This window comes from Wasmannia auropunctata, unplaced genomic scaffold (genome assembly GCF_000956235.1).
Source record: "Wasmannia auropunctata unplaced genomic scaffold, wasmannia.A_1.0 LD336061.1, whole genome shotgun sequence".
Taxonomy (NCBI): Eukaryota; Metazoa; Arthropoda; class Insecta; order Hymenoptera; family Formicidae; genus Wasmannia; species Wasmannia auropunctata.
The window spans coordinates 865320-881601 of record NW_012026829.1 but is presented as its reverse complement, the minus strand read 5'-3'; the positions used below and the strand labels follow the sequence as shown (position 1 = coordinate 881601).

At 44.9% G+C, this 16282-nt stretch overlaps 1 protein-coding gene across 12 annotated transcripts in view; it reads left to right on the top strand.

The window, feature by feature from the left end:
* Positions 1-4269: 4269 nt before the first annotated feature.
* Positions 4270-16282, top strand: part of LOC105450426 — a 92537-nt gene continuing 80524 nt past the window's right edge. For 9 of the 12 annotated variants that reach the window (XM_011690258.1, XM_011690257.1, XM_011690253.1 and 6 more), the window contains exon 1: positions 4853-7695. The gene's annotated coding sequence lies outside the window, so the exon portion shown is untranslated. Of the gene's footprint in view, positions 4608-4852; positions 7696-15390; positions 15889-16282 lie in introns of those variants that run through there. The other 3 variants (XM_011690248.1, XM_011690247.1, XM_011690249.1) reach the window with 3 other exon arrangements.

Here is a 16282-nt window from a genome sequence, read left to right as displayed (position 1 = left end):
ATTAATTGCAATTTTGTTGTAATTGTCCGAGAGATTATTTCTGAACGGCGTACGGTTACATTATTTTCATCACTAAAAATGTTCTTTACACGTGCGCAAGCTTCAATCTGGCTTTCTCGGTCGATCGATACTTACGAGAAGGAGTGGTTTAAACTTGGACAAATTTAAATATTTAATGTCACGTGAGATTGATGAGATACGCGCGACTGTATTATCAATTTATAAGTGACGTTTAATTATATATAATTGAGAGACGTTTAGGTATCTTCTTAGCACTTTTAGCGCAGAGTACAGTTATAATGAGACGGCGTACTAAGTCGATTTTTTTTACTACTGAAAGCGTACATAGTATATCCCCCGTTTTTCCAACTGTACAGTCCTTTAATTACAGAAGTTTGGAAGTTTAGACATGACCTGTGTCCATGCCCGAGCCATTTTAACTTTCCTCTGGCAGATCCCTTCTTATTCTTTTCACGTCGCGGTACATGACCTTTCTCTACCTCTCTGACAGGATTAAAACATTCCTGTTTTACCACGTTTCCATTTTACATCTGACCTCTCATTTTAAGCTTTTATGTGTAATAATAATAGTATATATACATATGAATATATATTCTCCTTTGCTTATTTTAACACAGAGAACTGATTACAATAATAATCATATGAGTGTAACGAAATGAGGGATGATTTCCGCGTCAGATAGTACGAACTGTCGGCGCATTTGTAACTATACTAGACGTTATCACACGGTTTTAATCATTCTGGAGAGGCGAGAATCGAGCCATTGAATCGTTTCCCACAAGAAGGATGACTGCGGCTCACACATGGGAGTGAGATCATCGTTTAATTTTGATAACGATCCACGTGGGCACGCATGTGCGACTGTGGGATTGGTTAACAAGCTTCCTGTTACGTCGGGACAAAGTAGCGCCTAACTATTATGAACGACCAGATTAATACGTGTCGTACTGTCTTCGGATTAGAGTTACATGCAAACGCGACGAGGGATACCGAAGCGGTTGACGTTTATGTTGCTGGAAATTCGTAATACTCCATGTCGCTTTTGTCGCGTACGGATTAATGGAAACAAGTGATGATAAAACGAAGGTTTAAGCTTTAGAAAATTTTAAATTTCTGTACGAAGGCAGTTAGTTTACGCTTTTAATACGCTTTGGAAAGCGATCAAATGCGCTAGTGAGAAATCATATTTATTCATCCTCGCATTATATTTTTACATCACGATACAATCGTAACATTTCGTACATTTTGCTGTAGAAATGATATATGTTGTACTAGAAAAAGCGAATACTCCTTTTTTTGTTCGATCTTCGTCCATTGGTTTTCGTTACTATAGACTCACATAATTGACGTACACATATGGACTGGAAGACAGAGATAAATTGAAGCGATAAAGTAGTATCACAAGTTTCCTCTTTCTTCGATTCGACTCAACACAAAACGCATTATCTCCGTTGATTAAAAAGATAACGCAAACATCCGCTTGAACAAGCAACCTGATATAAATTAGAGATTTGCACAGATTTAAAAAGACTTTAGCGCGTGATTTTTAATAATGCGTTTTAATTTAATTTAATTCACAATTTTTAAAGCTCAAAAGACGTAATTATATAAAATATTAAGATAGATCGATGCATCTATATTTATCTTAATACATAGAGATAATACATAGAGTAACAGTATACATATAATCACTTAATAGCGTAATAATACTTTTCACAGAGAAATAGAAAAAAACGTGAGATCTCGCGGATGTAAACACTGGATATCTACCGTTGCCGCGGTGCCTAAATTATTCACAGCAAATCCCTCTCTGTTTGTACACATTTTTGTCGACATCGACGATGGATTTGGGCCCACTTCTGATTTTTATCCTCCCGGTTGTGCGCGCGTGCGATGCCTCCTCGGTAAAGCGCATACGTATTTCATGCCGTACCGACGCTCGGCCCGGCCCGCCATTTTCCCCGGACTCAACCTTAGGGGTTAGCCACGGTGGTTAACGACGAAGAACCGGTCGCTCCATCCCTCTCCGCCTCCCGGCCTCTCTCTCCGTCTCACCACCTTGGACGCTTCTCCACCTTCTCTCGCCCGCTTCTCTCTGTCTCACGCTTTCTCTCTCCTCCACCATTCCGACCCCTTTCCTCCACTCCCCCCGCCTCCCTCCCGGAAAATCAATATGAAGTGGCGTTGGTATACGACGTGGTGGCTGCTACCGTGTGTGCCATCTCTCTCTGACCACCACGACCTTTCCTTTCTGCCTTTTCGTCCCCTCTTTCTCTATCTCGCCCCTCCTCCCCCTCATTTCTCTTCTCGTTTCCCGTTTTCTTCTTCTTCTTCTTCCACTCGGGCGTGCAAACACCACCCTCGTCCCTCGTGCATCGTCCGGCACTCCGCTGTCTGGTTCTTCCGCCCGACGCACCTTGTATCTTCACCATCAAATCCACCTAGGTCTCCCCAGGGGCGCCAGAGCTCAGACGGCAGCCTCCGGCCTTGCCGGCGGATTGCGGCAGATCGGTCACCGAGTCACCAGGATCCATTCGGGCCTGCCTGGCTTGGCTGGCTCGTAGGTCAACATCCACCATTCCGCCACCACTGGTTGAATACCGCCGCGTGGCGGCGCCGTGCGTGTCATCGTACTTTGCGCTTCCTTTTGGCGAACGTGCCGCCGCCATTCCGCGCTTTTACTCACTCCCGCACGTGAGGAATATAATTTCTCCTGAGATCGCGTCCCGAGCGCGTCTCTACGGATGAATCCCAGAGAGAAATATGCGAATAAACGGGAGGAGATAAAAGTCATCGCGTGCAGTAGATGCCTCGCATCTCTCTCCTCGCCTCGTACAACTCGAGCTTTTATCATTCGCAAATCGCCGCGCGAATGCGATGTACGCAATTTTGCGCATTCGTCTCTCGATCGATATATCGCCGTCGCGACACACTAACGGCGCGATGCATCATGATCTGATTTTGATAACGTTGGTCGTCCGGGCGCGCGGTCTTTCTCGTTTCGAACCGTATATAAGAAAAGAGGTTTCTTTTCATCCAACACGTGCGATACTTATTCATCATACGCGATACATATAGCGGAATCATGAAAATTCTACGAGCTTGAATGCACAGCTCTCTGCTTTAACATTCTCGATCTAGCACCGTGAATTTCCGAGATGGTAGATTTCCCACGGATACAGAGGCGCCTCTAGCATCGTACTTAAAAAAATAGACACACACCCAGCATATAAACAAATAAGAAAATTGCAAACGAAGCACGAGTCGGCAGAATAATTGCGCAAAAAAAAAAAATTATAAATTGTAATTCGGATTCATCGATCTTTATTTTAAAAATATTTTCCTTCCTTCATAAATCTCATTTCGTACGTGCATAAATAAATTTATCAGTTTAAGGATAACGTCAAGATACACATTTATAAAGGTTAAAAGAAAGAGATAAGTTGAACGTCCGTAGAAAAGAAAATCTCTTTCGCGTCCGGGCGTTCTGCGGGGAAAACACAGCACTGCGCCATGCGCAATGGCGTCGCGGCCGGCAGGGGTGGTGGTTGGTGCGCCCTAGGGGTTGATCGGCGCCGTAATATGGAGAGTACGGGGGCGCGGGGCGGGTGGGTTTGGCCAGGTAGTCGTGGCGAGAGGGTCCGCGGGGGTTGCACCGGGAAGTGGTGGGAAGGAGTAACGGCGAGGCGAGGCGAGGCGACGCGAGAGGACGGGGGCACGCTAGGTTAGTAGCGGAGGTACACGTTGTACCAGCCGGCAGTAGCGAGTGCCGTGCTTAACACGGCCTACACGGGCCTTCCCGCTGCGCGCGTACAACCGTAACCGTAAAAGGCGGCCGCCCTCTCGTCGATCCGTTTTCCACGGACTTGCGTCGCGCCACGTCGCCCTCGCCTCGTTTCGCCGCCGCGTCGCCACGCCACGCCACGCCGCGCCGCACTAGCTATAGGGCGACCCTCGCGGCCGACGCGCCGTGTTTTTCCCCGGAATATATACGGCACGGGACGCGCGCGCCCCGGCTCCCTCCCGCGAAGGACCCGAGTGACGACGAGGTGTGGATAATGGTAGCGAGGAAGTGCCGGCGTCGCCGTCGCCGTCGAGTGGCGTCCCGCCGTCGCCGGCAGCCCGAGCGACGCTACTACTCGCGTGAACGACAGTCCGGCGAAGGCGCGGAGTGAACGGCCTCTCGCCTCTCGCAGATCGGCTCCTCGCGCCCGCCAGCACGCCCCGACGCTTAAGGATTTTAAGGCGTGGAGGAAACCCTCTCCCGTGCGCGTGAACTCCGACGGCGATGCGTCGTCTTCGTCGACGGTGCGTGCGCGCGCGTGCGTGCGTCCCAACGTACGGGGAGGAAAAAAGGGCTTTTCGCACTGCGGGATAGCGTGTGTGCTGACCGAAGGGGAACCCCGGGAGTGTATAGCAGCGTGTACCCCACGCGGCGGCGTGTTCTCGCGTGAAGCCCTCGTCCGCGCAAAAAAAAAAAACGCAACGCGTCGTCCCTTCCGTTTCGGAAACTCGCGTGAGAACTCGCGGACAGGCGTGAAAACTCTTTCGCGTGAAAATTCGCGAGTGCGCGAATATTACGATACGTAAGCGCGTATTTTTTTTCGGATTTATTTTCCTTTACAATGTAAAGAAAAGAAATCAAAGTATAATTTGCCGGCCTCCCCCTTGTAACTCGGTGATATACATGCCGAAATCGATTATCGTTTGATTAATAATTAAAGTTGGAAGATTGAAATTCGATAGCAGCTCTCTCATGGACTGAATTATTTGTATATAACTTTTAAATTAATTTGTTATTAATTGGTTATTAATAAAAGATTTATTAATTGCGTACGGAGGATACATTATTTACAGAATAATTTCTGTTACTCTGTATCGATTAAAAATTTTGCATAATTGGCATTCAAAATTTCCAATCTAAGCAGAGAAAAACAATATAAAGGTGGATATATTGGATATCCTATTTTATCGGAAAAATATTGGCCGATTATACCGGCAAGGATCGATACCGTTAGACAAACAGATGATGGGCTTCCCGGATTCGCACGGTTTGAGCAAAATAAAGCCCGGCAAGGCAATTTCGGGGTGCTACGAGAATCCCTTGTTGTAACGGGACTGTATCTTTACGGCCTGCGCTCTTATAGTCAAATTAGCTCCCGACTGGTTTCCCAATCAACGTAGTAAAATTTTATCGCGGTTTTTTGAAAATTGATATATCGCGAATGAGTTGTCTCAATTATCGCCAAAAAAGGAGTATTTCCACGACGAATATTAAATTCTCGAAGCTTCGATAAAAATAGAGCGGAATGATGAATCGATAATTATTGTAATTAATTTGTACATATAAAGTACAAAAAGTTTCGCGGAACTCAATCCGATATCGGTCGCGTTACATCATAGAGTAACGTTACTTGAATAAATATGTTCCCAATCAATGCGCTACGACGCGCTGTTTAATTCATAATGTGGTATTTATCTTTAACGCAATAAATAGGTTCTTTAATGTTCTGTAATGTTACGAGTTCTTGATGATGTTTTTGTGCACTTTTCTTAAAATTAACGCAGCGAGTTCATTCACGTTGTATTTTTTTTAAATAAATGTAGAAAACAAAATATGCACGCGGAATGCGAATACCGCACCCGTCAATGAACTTTCCATGGACTTTGTATAGTCGCCGCGTAGGACAGGGATATAAAATTGGAATGCTCACTTTATTGGCGAAGTAAAAAAAGAAACGGGACTGTAAATCTTGGCTAAATAGAGATTCGAGGCCACTAACATTTTTACTCCCATGCTGCAACTGCACTTAATTACTTTGCGATTAACATAACAATTACGAAGGAACGGCGAACGGAGGGCAGGCCAGAACCCAGTTATTTTATTTCGAGGAAGTTAGTTTTCCGGTTCAAGGGACCGCTATCTTCTTCTCCCGAAGCCTGTTTGTAATAACGTAAACTATCAAGTTACAAACGCGGAACTTCGTCGTAAAGTCTCTCAAAATGAAGCGAAATGCAAATTTGCTAATCTCGTAACTTTCATGATCGAATGGACGAAGTAATAAAATAATTCTCGGAACTTTCTTGATTACGAGCGAGATTCAATGCTCACCCTACGTAACGTAACGGAAGTTACGAGTTCTTGATGATGAAATTACACGCGAAACGTTCCTCGTAGGTTATCAGAGCTCACAAAGTGAAACTCACAATCAGCTTGAAATATTAAAACGCTCCGGTAGACGCTCGTTTGTCCATTAACATCTCTTCGGAACAAAATTATACAAATATACAAGTGTAGTTTCGAGTTTCGTGCTCAAAAAAGGAAGATATATATATATATATATGTATATATTGCACGAGAGAAAATCGAATCCCGCCTATCCGTCTTACCTTCTCGTAGCACGTTGCCGCTTAAACGTACCGCACGCGATCAGCGGCGACAACGAGCTTCCTTCCTGAGGCCTGGCGTCAAGCCGGCGATAAAGCCGAGTGTACGATGCGCGCACACGTGTATGTGTGTGCATCGGTCGTTGAAAAAAGACGAGGGACAATTGCCGTTTCCGACGTGAGCGAATTATGAGACGGCGGCACGATCGACCGAACACGTGTTTGTGCTTTCAGTGGATACCACTACGGATTCGTCGTAACCATCTAGAGATCCCTCCGACGAGGAGAGTGCGCGAAGAAAATCTGGACACACGAGAATCAAGTTGCAAGAAGAGTGTTTTGAAGTTTCAGTGGTATTGTTCTACACCAGTGTTGCGCGGAAAAAAAAAGAGCGAAAGAGAGAGGATTTTACGTGCGGTGTAGCGTAAAATTGCGCGAAACGGAAGAACCGGCGAAACTGGAGAGGAGAGGAATTCGCGGATCGAGGATGCGAGTCCAGTACTCCAGTTGGATACATACGTAGGGGGCCCAGCGCCGTGTGGAATGAGTGATATCTCGTGACATATCGAGTGTAGAGAGGATAAAATCGAGCGCGCGAGAGCGCTTGCTCGATGGATTACAAACTGGTCTGTGTTGATCTAACGATAATGTCATCATCAGTAATGAAAAAAAAAGTCCTATTAATATTATAATCCTCTTCTGAATATATATATATATATATATAATAATACTAATTTGTGTGGAGTGTGATTATATAAAATTTACCGTTTGTTCCAAGTTTGAGAGATATATCGCCGTATAAAAAAAATCTATATAAATCTATACATACATATATGTATGTGTATACGTGTATATACATATGTATGCCGTTGATGAAGATGATATAGAGGAAACATAGGCGCAAAAGCCGTTTAAAAAGAGAGAGATAGAGAGAGAGAGAGAGAGAGAGAGAGAGAGAGAGAGAGAGAGAGAGAGAGAGAAAAGGTGACGCTTAACGACCAAACGAATGTTGTCAATTACTATTTAATCGTCGTGTTAAAGTTTCCACGTTCAATTATTATAAATGTTAAAGTTGGTTCGTCTGTAGCCCCCTCCCCGTTAAATAATCTACCTCTCTTAAGTATCGACAACGAAAACGAAAGCTCGGAGAAACGGCCTATAAACTTTATCTATGTGTAAAGTGCTACGAATCTCGGCAATGATTGTACCTGGTTTGATAAGGTATTAAATCTCCTTCTCGGAAAAGAGAGAAAGGAAACGAGAGCGTCGCTTTTTCCCGTTTCGAAGGTAAGAAAACGATTTACTTTTCAGCTTGCCCAAACAGTTTCCATGGTGATAATTTTATATTCTCGGCATTGTGCCGACCCTTTTGTGAGATTCCGATCATAAAGTCAAGTTGCTTCTGGCAGGATTAAATTAAATTGTAACTGTCGGTATTTGTATATATAATTGTTAGCGTGATATTTAATAAAGCGAAAACACACTGGAAAGGAAAGCTTTTGTAGCGGCTTAACCGTGTGTATGTGTGTGTGTCGCCATGACATTTGATATATAACTTGTAGAAAGGTTTAAACCTCGGTGCAATTGCAATTGCAAGAGGATTCAAAACGTAACGCTTTCGAGTACGAGTAACGTGACACGCCTCTTGGCTCTCGCCGCGACTTTTATCTGGCCTGCGTGCACGCGATACATTTGCGATACACGCCCGCCCGAGCCTCCCTATGTCATCCATCCGACAGTTTTACCCCGCGGTCACAAAACCGGAGGAGACAGAGATAGAGAACAAAACGAGGTGTACCGCGGCCGATTATTGCCGCGCGCGTGTACAATAGGTTTTCACAATGGAGCCTCCATACATTTGTCAATGTCATGCTCGCGCCTTCGGGCGCCCCGTGCCGCAAACGTCCGCGCACAAGAATATCATTCGCACAATATATCTATTGTTATAACAATAAGAAAAATGTTGGAATATATAACGGCGCAAATTCTCGGGCGGAGAGGAAGAGCTGCAAGTGTAAACGAATCATATAATATTACCGCCGCCGCTGGTTTCTCGCGATGTAATTTATAACTTCTCGAATTGCAACATTAAATGCCATTAAGCTGCGAACTAATTCAATCTCCGTCCCTTTTAACGAGCTGCTAATTACCTCATTCTGGAACTTTACTTGTATTTTATCTTAATCGCGTATAATGCGCAAATTGCGTAACAAGTGCCAAATAGACGAGCACCTTTATATAACATAACGTAAAAAGAATGCTTGTTATTTCTATCAAATTCGGGGAAACTCGCCCTCATTCCGACGCAAAGCCTTTCTTTCGAGGCGAGAAAGAAGTCTGCGACACGCTATTTTCTCGAACTTAGGAGCGCCAATCAGAGGCGTACGAGGCGAGTTAAATTGTAATTTGTGAGTAGAGTATAACCGCGATTTCCGCGTGAATTCTCGTTGATGTCTTCACCTCCTTCCTTTTTCGGTCGTTCCCTTTTGTCGTTCGCCTGGGCTTTTCACATCGTTGATCTCAATTACGTATCAGCCAGTTTGCTCGAACTGGGAGATCTCTCTATTACACGAACTGCTAGCGACAAGCTGGAACGGAATAGCGCTTAGTAAGACAGTTGGGTCTCCTGATCGACTTCAAGGTTCATATTAGGAAGGAGATTCTAGGACAATGTAGTGACAATGTGCAACCCATAAATCTAGTCCCAGCAAACACATTATAACTGCAATGCTGCAGCAACATTTCAGCTATATTGCAGAAATACTATATTGTTGCTGCAATATATTGTGGTTGTAATTTGAGGTTTGCTAGGAGCTTCTTCTCTTTTCATTATTTATCTAATGGTTTCTTCAATAAGGAGAAGCCATTGAGCATTTGGACATCTTTGATTTGATGTCCAAAGCGAGCGCGTGTCAATATACTTGTGGCACATTTTCAGATTCGCCAATGTGACCACAGGCGAAGCCTGGTCGTGCGTGTCCGAAGGCTTGTCGTGCTGGCTTTGATGTATTTCGATGCACCCTTAATGTTTCATGCAAATCGTAGGAGGGGCAGCAAAGTAATGCGACGTATGATATCGTGACATCGCGACAAGTATAATAGATGCAGATTGCGGAGCAGTTTTGCTAGCGGCGTCGTGAATAGCGTCGTGTTATCTTCGACACGTTAAAAATCGGCGGCGTACGACATCATGCTTTTCGCGAAAGAAATGAGCTACCCTCCCCGGCCAAACAGTGATTAAAATTCAATAGCGTTTCTCGTGGTATTACGACATTTAAGCGTTCGATTCGTGTTCATTAATGCGTAACCGATGACCCGGGAGAGCGAATCGATGCAATTTCAGCGGAACGGTTAATTACTGCCGGCCCGCTACATTCCGCCATATAATACTGAAACGATGTTAAGCCGAATCGTCGAAATTTTTCCGTTCAGAATCACCGCGTGCGCGAGAACGCTCACGGTTCCGCTCCGTGAGACAGCGAGGCATAACGGCCGTAATTGTGCCGAGAATCGAGATACAGCGCGAACACACGGTGTGCATGTGTGTCTGAATTGTCTGCGTTGCGTTCGCATTCACGAGCACTTATCGATCAAGACGCGACAAAGTGGTGAGGGAACGTAGGCGTCACCATGAAAATTGAGTTGCAAACTTCGCGCGACGTTAAACGCTGCTCCTCGTCTATATGCGACGACGACGACGACGACGACGACGTCGCGAGCGGTCACTCGCGACATTACATATCCAGTATCTCCCGTTGTCTCCCCGAAGTGCGAACAATCCCGTCCTTCGACTCGTCGGTCAGGAACGCGTCAAAGTGAAACGTATACGAAATTGAATTTCGCATCGCCTGTCACTTCTCCCTGACCTCGTGCTTTAAATATTTGCAATCGATGCGAAAAGTTCACGAGTCATTGACTCCTCTCCCACCCCTGCTGCACTTCTCTCACCTATTCTCTTCCGTTCGTCGATGCGTCTGTCCATCTCGCCCTCCGTCTTCTCCGCCCCCTTTTCTTTTCCCCCATCTTTTCTTCAGCGATCGACTATCTTCACCCACCCCCTCTCTCCATCTCTTTCTCTCTTTTATCGGTTCTTCTTGCAGCGGCCGATCTCTGCCGCCACTCTACCGTCTCTTGTTCAACTCTTCAACACTTCGCTCGATCGCCATCCCACTTTATCTCCTCCCCGCGCAGTCTCCCTGCTCTCCTCTCGAGTCGATCGCTCGAGTCTGCCACCCGTCTTCGAAAAAGCCGTCTTCCTTACCGTTAAGGCCGTGTTACTTCGAACTCGAGATACATGCGCGATAGCCCGGCCCGCCGGTAGCTCGCTGTCGAGATTGCAAATTTCTCGCGTATAATAGATATACACTCAAATCCTTCCGACGAGCGTCGTCGATGAACGATCACAGGCGAATCAGGTTATTTTCACGAGAGATAATTCATCTGCACGCGCGAGATAATTCGAGGGCAGTCAGTCGGGCGAAATTCAATCCGCTCAGATACGAAGTCTCGGCTCGTTTTATCGAGAGATCGAAGTGGTGCCCTTTAATAGCGATAATTGCGAAATGTCCGTAGGAAAACGGCGTGCGCCGTTGAAATTGCGTCTTGACTCCTTTTGCGTGTATAAAGTTTCCGTTTCCAGGAACGTAGGGACGGAGGTACATCATTGCGCCTGTTAGGAACATAATTTGTTGCGGGGACATTGGAAGTTGCGAGGAAATAACTCATCCCGAGAGGTTCTTTTTTTTCCTTGCTTCTAAAACTTTTCCACTCCACTCTACTTACACCCATTTCCCAGGTTACTCTACGATTTTCCATTTTTAAACAATTATACTCAACTCGAAAAATTCCTCACTGTCGCATTCTACTTCTGCCTTGGCGGTCTACTTCGCCGAGATCGAACCTGACGTTTTCTAGAGAGGAATAAATGCGCCCCGTGCGCCTCGGGCACGAGTTTACCGTTATTTTTGCGACTTCGCGAGAATCGTTGGATTGTCAGCGATCGTGACAGTCGTGTGGCCCATTTTCTCGGATCTCTTTCCCTACCGCGCCGCGCCGCCGGAAAGTTCTTACTATAGTCCCCCCAACGACGAAGGATAAGCTCGCCGCTGCATATTTCGTAATTGCCTCCCTTCCCTCCTTGCGGAACATTTTCACCGCGGAATAATCTAGTTGTCGACGACGGTGACCCTTTATTTCGCTCCGTGACACCGCGAGCTAAAGACCGTACTTTACTTACTTAAGACACGCGGATCACGCCATCCGGCGACGTCATATTCCCCCCCGTTTAATTCCTCGTTATACGACGCCATATTTACGCTATCTAATTTTGTAAAAGCAGACACTGACAGCGTATACACACACAGAGTCATCGATTTAGCTACGCTTCGGCCTCCAGGAAATTGCCCAATATTATTTCAGAAAATGTTCCACACGTTTTTCTATTAGCATACAAACTGATAGCGTACAACACGTTTAATTTGCAGCAGTTTATCTTTACGATAATAACGGCGCTATTTAGATCGTAACGCTTTTTAATAATATTAAAACAAAATTCGAATATCTATCTCAACACCAAGTCATTAAAGATTCAGACGGCCTGTCTTCGAAGGAAGCTAACGTTTCTTTTAATTCGCATCCGCAACTAATTGTAAGCGACGTTTCCTTAATTTTTAACGTTCCGCCAGGGTGCACCTGCGTGATTTCATCTTTCAATTTGCATTCGTAAATCCCAAGAGAACCTCTGTAGCTGTTTTTTTCTCATGGAAATGTTTTGTATTTCCAGCGCCCGGCTGCAACAACACGTTCCTACAAAAATCAATATCGTTTTATTTACTGCTCGCTATTTACCCTGCGTTCTAAGCACCACGTCGTAACTTGGTTGATTTTGTCAAATCAGGCAGACAAATGTTGAATTCATGTCGCCATGAAACCGCCGTCATTAGTCCGAATATTTCATTATCGTAATTTTATTACTGCCGATTGTGTATTATTCCGAATGAAAATCCGGCTATCGCAACAGCCATTCGGGAACGTTTAACCTTATACGGTTTCCTATTCCGTAAATTACCTCGTCAACGTAAAGTTATATTTGATTCACGGTTTTTTTTTTATTGCACGATTGTGGCATTACGTATCTTTTGGAAATCCCGGCGCCTTGGTGTCATGAATTTCGACTATGAGGTTGTATTTTGTGTCATAACTCCTTATATACGTAGCTAATGTCATTTGCTATAATAAGGATAAACTGCTTTTCCTCTATTTTGCCTCTCCCTCTCTCTGTCTCGCTCTCTCTTGCTCTGTAATAAAATATTATGATACAATTTCCGGAGTGCTGAGCTCAATAAATTATCGGATATAATAATGCATCCGAGTTCAATAAATTAATAATTCGGCGGCCGACCGAATTGGACCAGGTGATAGAAGATGTGTATTGACGAGATTTCAACGCCGTACGTCGTGCCGGAATAAACGCATCACCCGTCATGCCTGTAACAGAAATACGCTGATATTTGAAAAGTTTTCATTGATTTTGTATTCAGCCACGAAACTCGCCATTGTGAATTTATTGCGCGAGAGCGTATTACGGGCCTCAAACCCAACGCGTCCGGAATTTGCAAAATTGAATGGAATTTATAACACCTCACGCGATAGAGCTTCAAAATTGAAACATTCATCTGATTATTCCGTGCTAAAAGGTATTTGATTTCAATCTATATATCTGCTTTATTTTTTTTTTAGACGCGCAAGAAAAACGCTGTATCTGCAGCTGAACGAAATATGTCAAAAATTTTAATAGCGTGTTCAAATTTCGACGCTACAAATATTGCGAAATATATTTTTATAAATAACGAAACATTTTCTTGCCACTGCTGTAGCGAAATTTAAATTTATTAAAATATCACTTGCTTAATATAGAGCACAGCTCGGTGAGATCTGAGAGAGGATTTTTTTCCCCTTTTTTTTAGTTAAAATTACATCCTGATCTGATGAGATACAAGGCGCGTGCGCTCTCGTTACACAATTTTCAGCTTCTAGAATAACTCAAGAGAAATTCAATTGAACAAAGATATACCCCGTTATTTTTAGTCATGCATTTATCTTTTTGGGGCGCGTTACCTGAATTGTTTTTCGGAAACAATAATATATGAAAATGACTCAAGGTAGATCAAAGGGTACCGGAGTCACGCTGTGTTTGGGAGTACCGTGCGCAAAGCTCCACAGATTGCATTGTTGACCTCTCGCCTCGTCGGTCTTTCTTTTTCCGCGCCGTTACTACACGTTGCGAGTATGCGTTTGCCGTATGCCACCGAAAACAATTACGCACAAATTAAATTTGCGCACAAAAGCACAACAGGCTCGGTATACAATGTGCACTGCGCTCGAGGAGACCGGGGGAGATTCGTCGGCGCTCGCGCGCGGACGACGGTGAAAGCTGCGCGAGCTAATACTGATGTGCATCGCCGAGCGAGGAGCGGTAGCAACGAAAGTGCCTACTCCTATCTGGAGCAAGCGCGAGCTAGTAATACTACTATCGGTACGATTCTATCACTTTTCAATTACCTCTAACGCTGTTAGGCGCCGATCCGACAGGCACCGTGCTGTGCTATTAGCTAATGCACTACGAGAACGGATAATGAATGGAGAAAGATAACGGTGATTATTTCATGAAAGTTTAGAGTCTGAAGACAGTATCGGCTCGCGAAACTTGTTGATTATTTAAGAGAGAATTTTTTTCACTTAAAAAGATATAATCTTAAGTATAATTCATTAATTTACCTTAATTAATTGGCGAGAGAAGATTGATTTGCATTGCTGCTTAATGATATAAAAATAATTTTCTGAAATTACTGTCTACTAAAACAGCGCTGGGTTTTTTTCACATATTCCGTACTTATGAATGCTCGTTTTCGGTAACAATAGGCACGTTCGACAATAGAATTTCTGCTTTAATAATCGTGTCTCCGGGATGTCCCTATATAAAAATCCCGGTTCGCGAGCAAACGTATGAAATCTGCATGAAAAAAAAAAAGACAGATCGGACGGGAGCCCGCGAGGCTAATCCGTGAGGTTGACACTGATATTAGGCGATGATTAATCATTCTCCGCCGGTTGAAAACGCATGAAAAACGAGAAGACGCGCGACGTAGACAGACCCTGTTATCGTCTTTCCTCGGAAAATGATGGAACCGCGCGTCCACGAACTCGAGCGTCTTTTATCGAACAACGAGGGAGGGAAAAAACAACGAGAGCGAGGACGTATTAGCGATTCGAGCGGCGGTTTGGACGCCGTGCTCTTTTTATCCTCACGCCCCGCGTCGCGATATCGTTCTAACGACGTTACCGCGCTATCGTCTAATGACGCGACAGGGCTGATACCGCGGTTGACGGTGGAAGAAATCGCGACGATACCCGACGGTTGACGATAAACGACGTGGAAAAGCGAAAATTAAAAACGCACGTTTTCGGTCCAGCCGTTTTTATTTCTGCAGCCTCGAAAATATCCCCTCGACGTGTGTTACGCCGAGGCCCGCGGCGGCATGGCGCTCGTGCAATGCCATATGCACATTCGTATTGTTTCGTATTGCACTCTTTGCGATTCTTGATATTACGCGCTAAAAAACGCGCTGCTTTAACAAAAATAAAACAGTCAAAAACGTTGCAAACTAAATTTTTAAAAATCAAAAATATCTACCGTCAACGTCAAACGCCGTCGTTTTCCTACGCCACGCGATTCAATTTATAACACTCGGACGTGTAATTGTTATTTTGCGCTTACAATTCCACGATCGTATCTGTAATTTTTGTTTCTGTATTGCCACGCGAGCGGATGGAAATGCGAAATGCAGTCGTCCTGCCGATATTTAGCTTAGAGAGAAATTCAATCGCGACTGTTCCACCTCCAGCCGCGCGCTTATCCGACTGACGTATCTGTCTCGCGAGAGAACGATAGATGTATCGCGTCCGTTGCGTCGCGATAATAAGACAGTCCCGCAACGTGGCGCCGGCATTATTTGCTCGATTTACGTGCGCGACAATATTCGGAGCTCGCCGTTTGCGAACGCGAGGTGTATCGTTCGGAACAATTTAAATCGCGCCGATGTGCGTCAGCCATCGATCACGCGCGATCTGCCGACCTCAACGCTACCTGTACGTATCCCCCACTTCCCTCTCCTGATTCTCCTGATAATTTATCGCGGTTCCAAGCAAGCTAAAATTCTCGATGCAGACACACGCGAGGAACTGTTGCTAACGCATCACGCCGAAGAGAGAGATTTTCACGATTTTTTTCGTTATTGTGTACTTATATATCTCGTTAAAAATTTCTCACGGTCACTTCGGCTAAAATTAAACATGTGTCTCCGTTAAATGTTTAATGTTGCATTTTACCACTCGCATTTATATACCGTGTAATTTGAGCGTTATCGCGATATTATATCTTTTATTGTGCGATTGGATCTCTCTGTCGGACGGACACACAAGGTAAAGCATATCATCATCGTGTATTGATTTAGCATACACGTTTGATCGTGTGTACCGTTAAGGCACACATAACTGCCTTTGCGCGCGCGTTTCGCATCGTCTGACAATCTCACGTGGCGCATATCCGCCGTGTATAGCGGTCGTCAAAGTAAAACGTCGCTAGATCGCACCTAACCGCGCACGTCAGAAAATTGTACAGCTTGTCGAGGAGCTTACGTATGGCTGTAATCTTAGCGAGCCGGTGATCTATAGCACGCGAGGGAGCAACTCTATGGTGCTCCCGCTTAGACGTGTTCCGTTGCCCTCCTCACCTTCCCTCCTCCTCTGACCTCTGCGCTTTCGACGATAAATCGCGTCGTACGTCCCCTGCGTAGCCACACGGTCTCGGACGAAA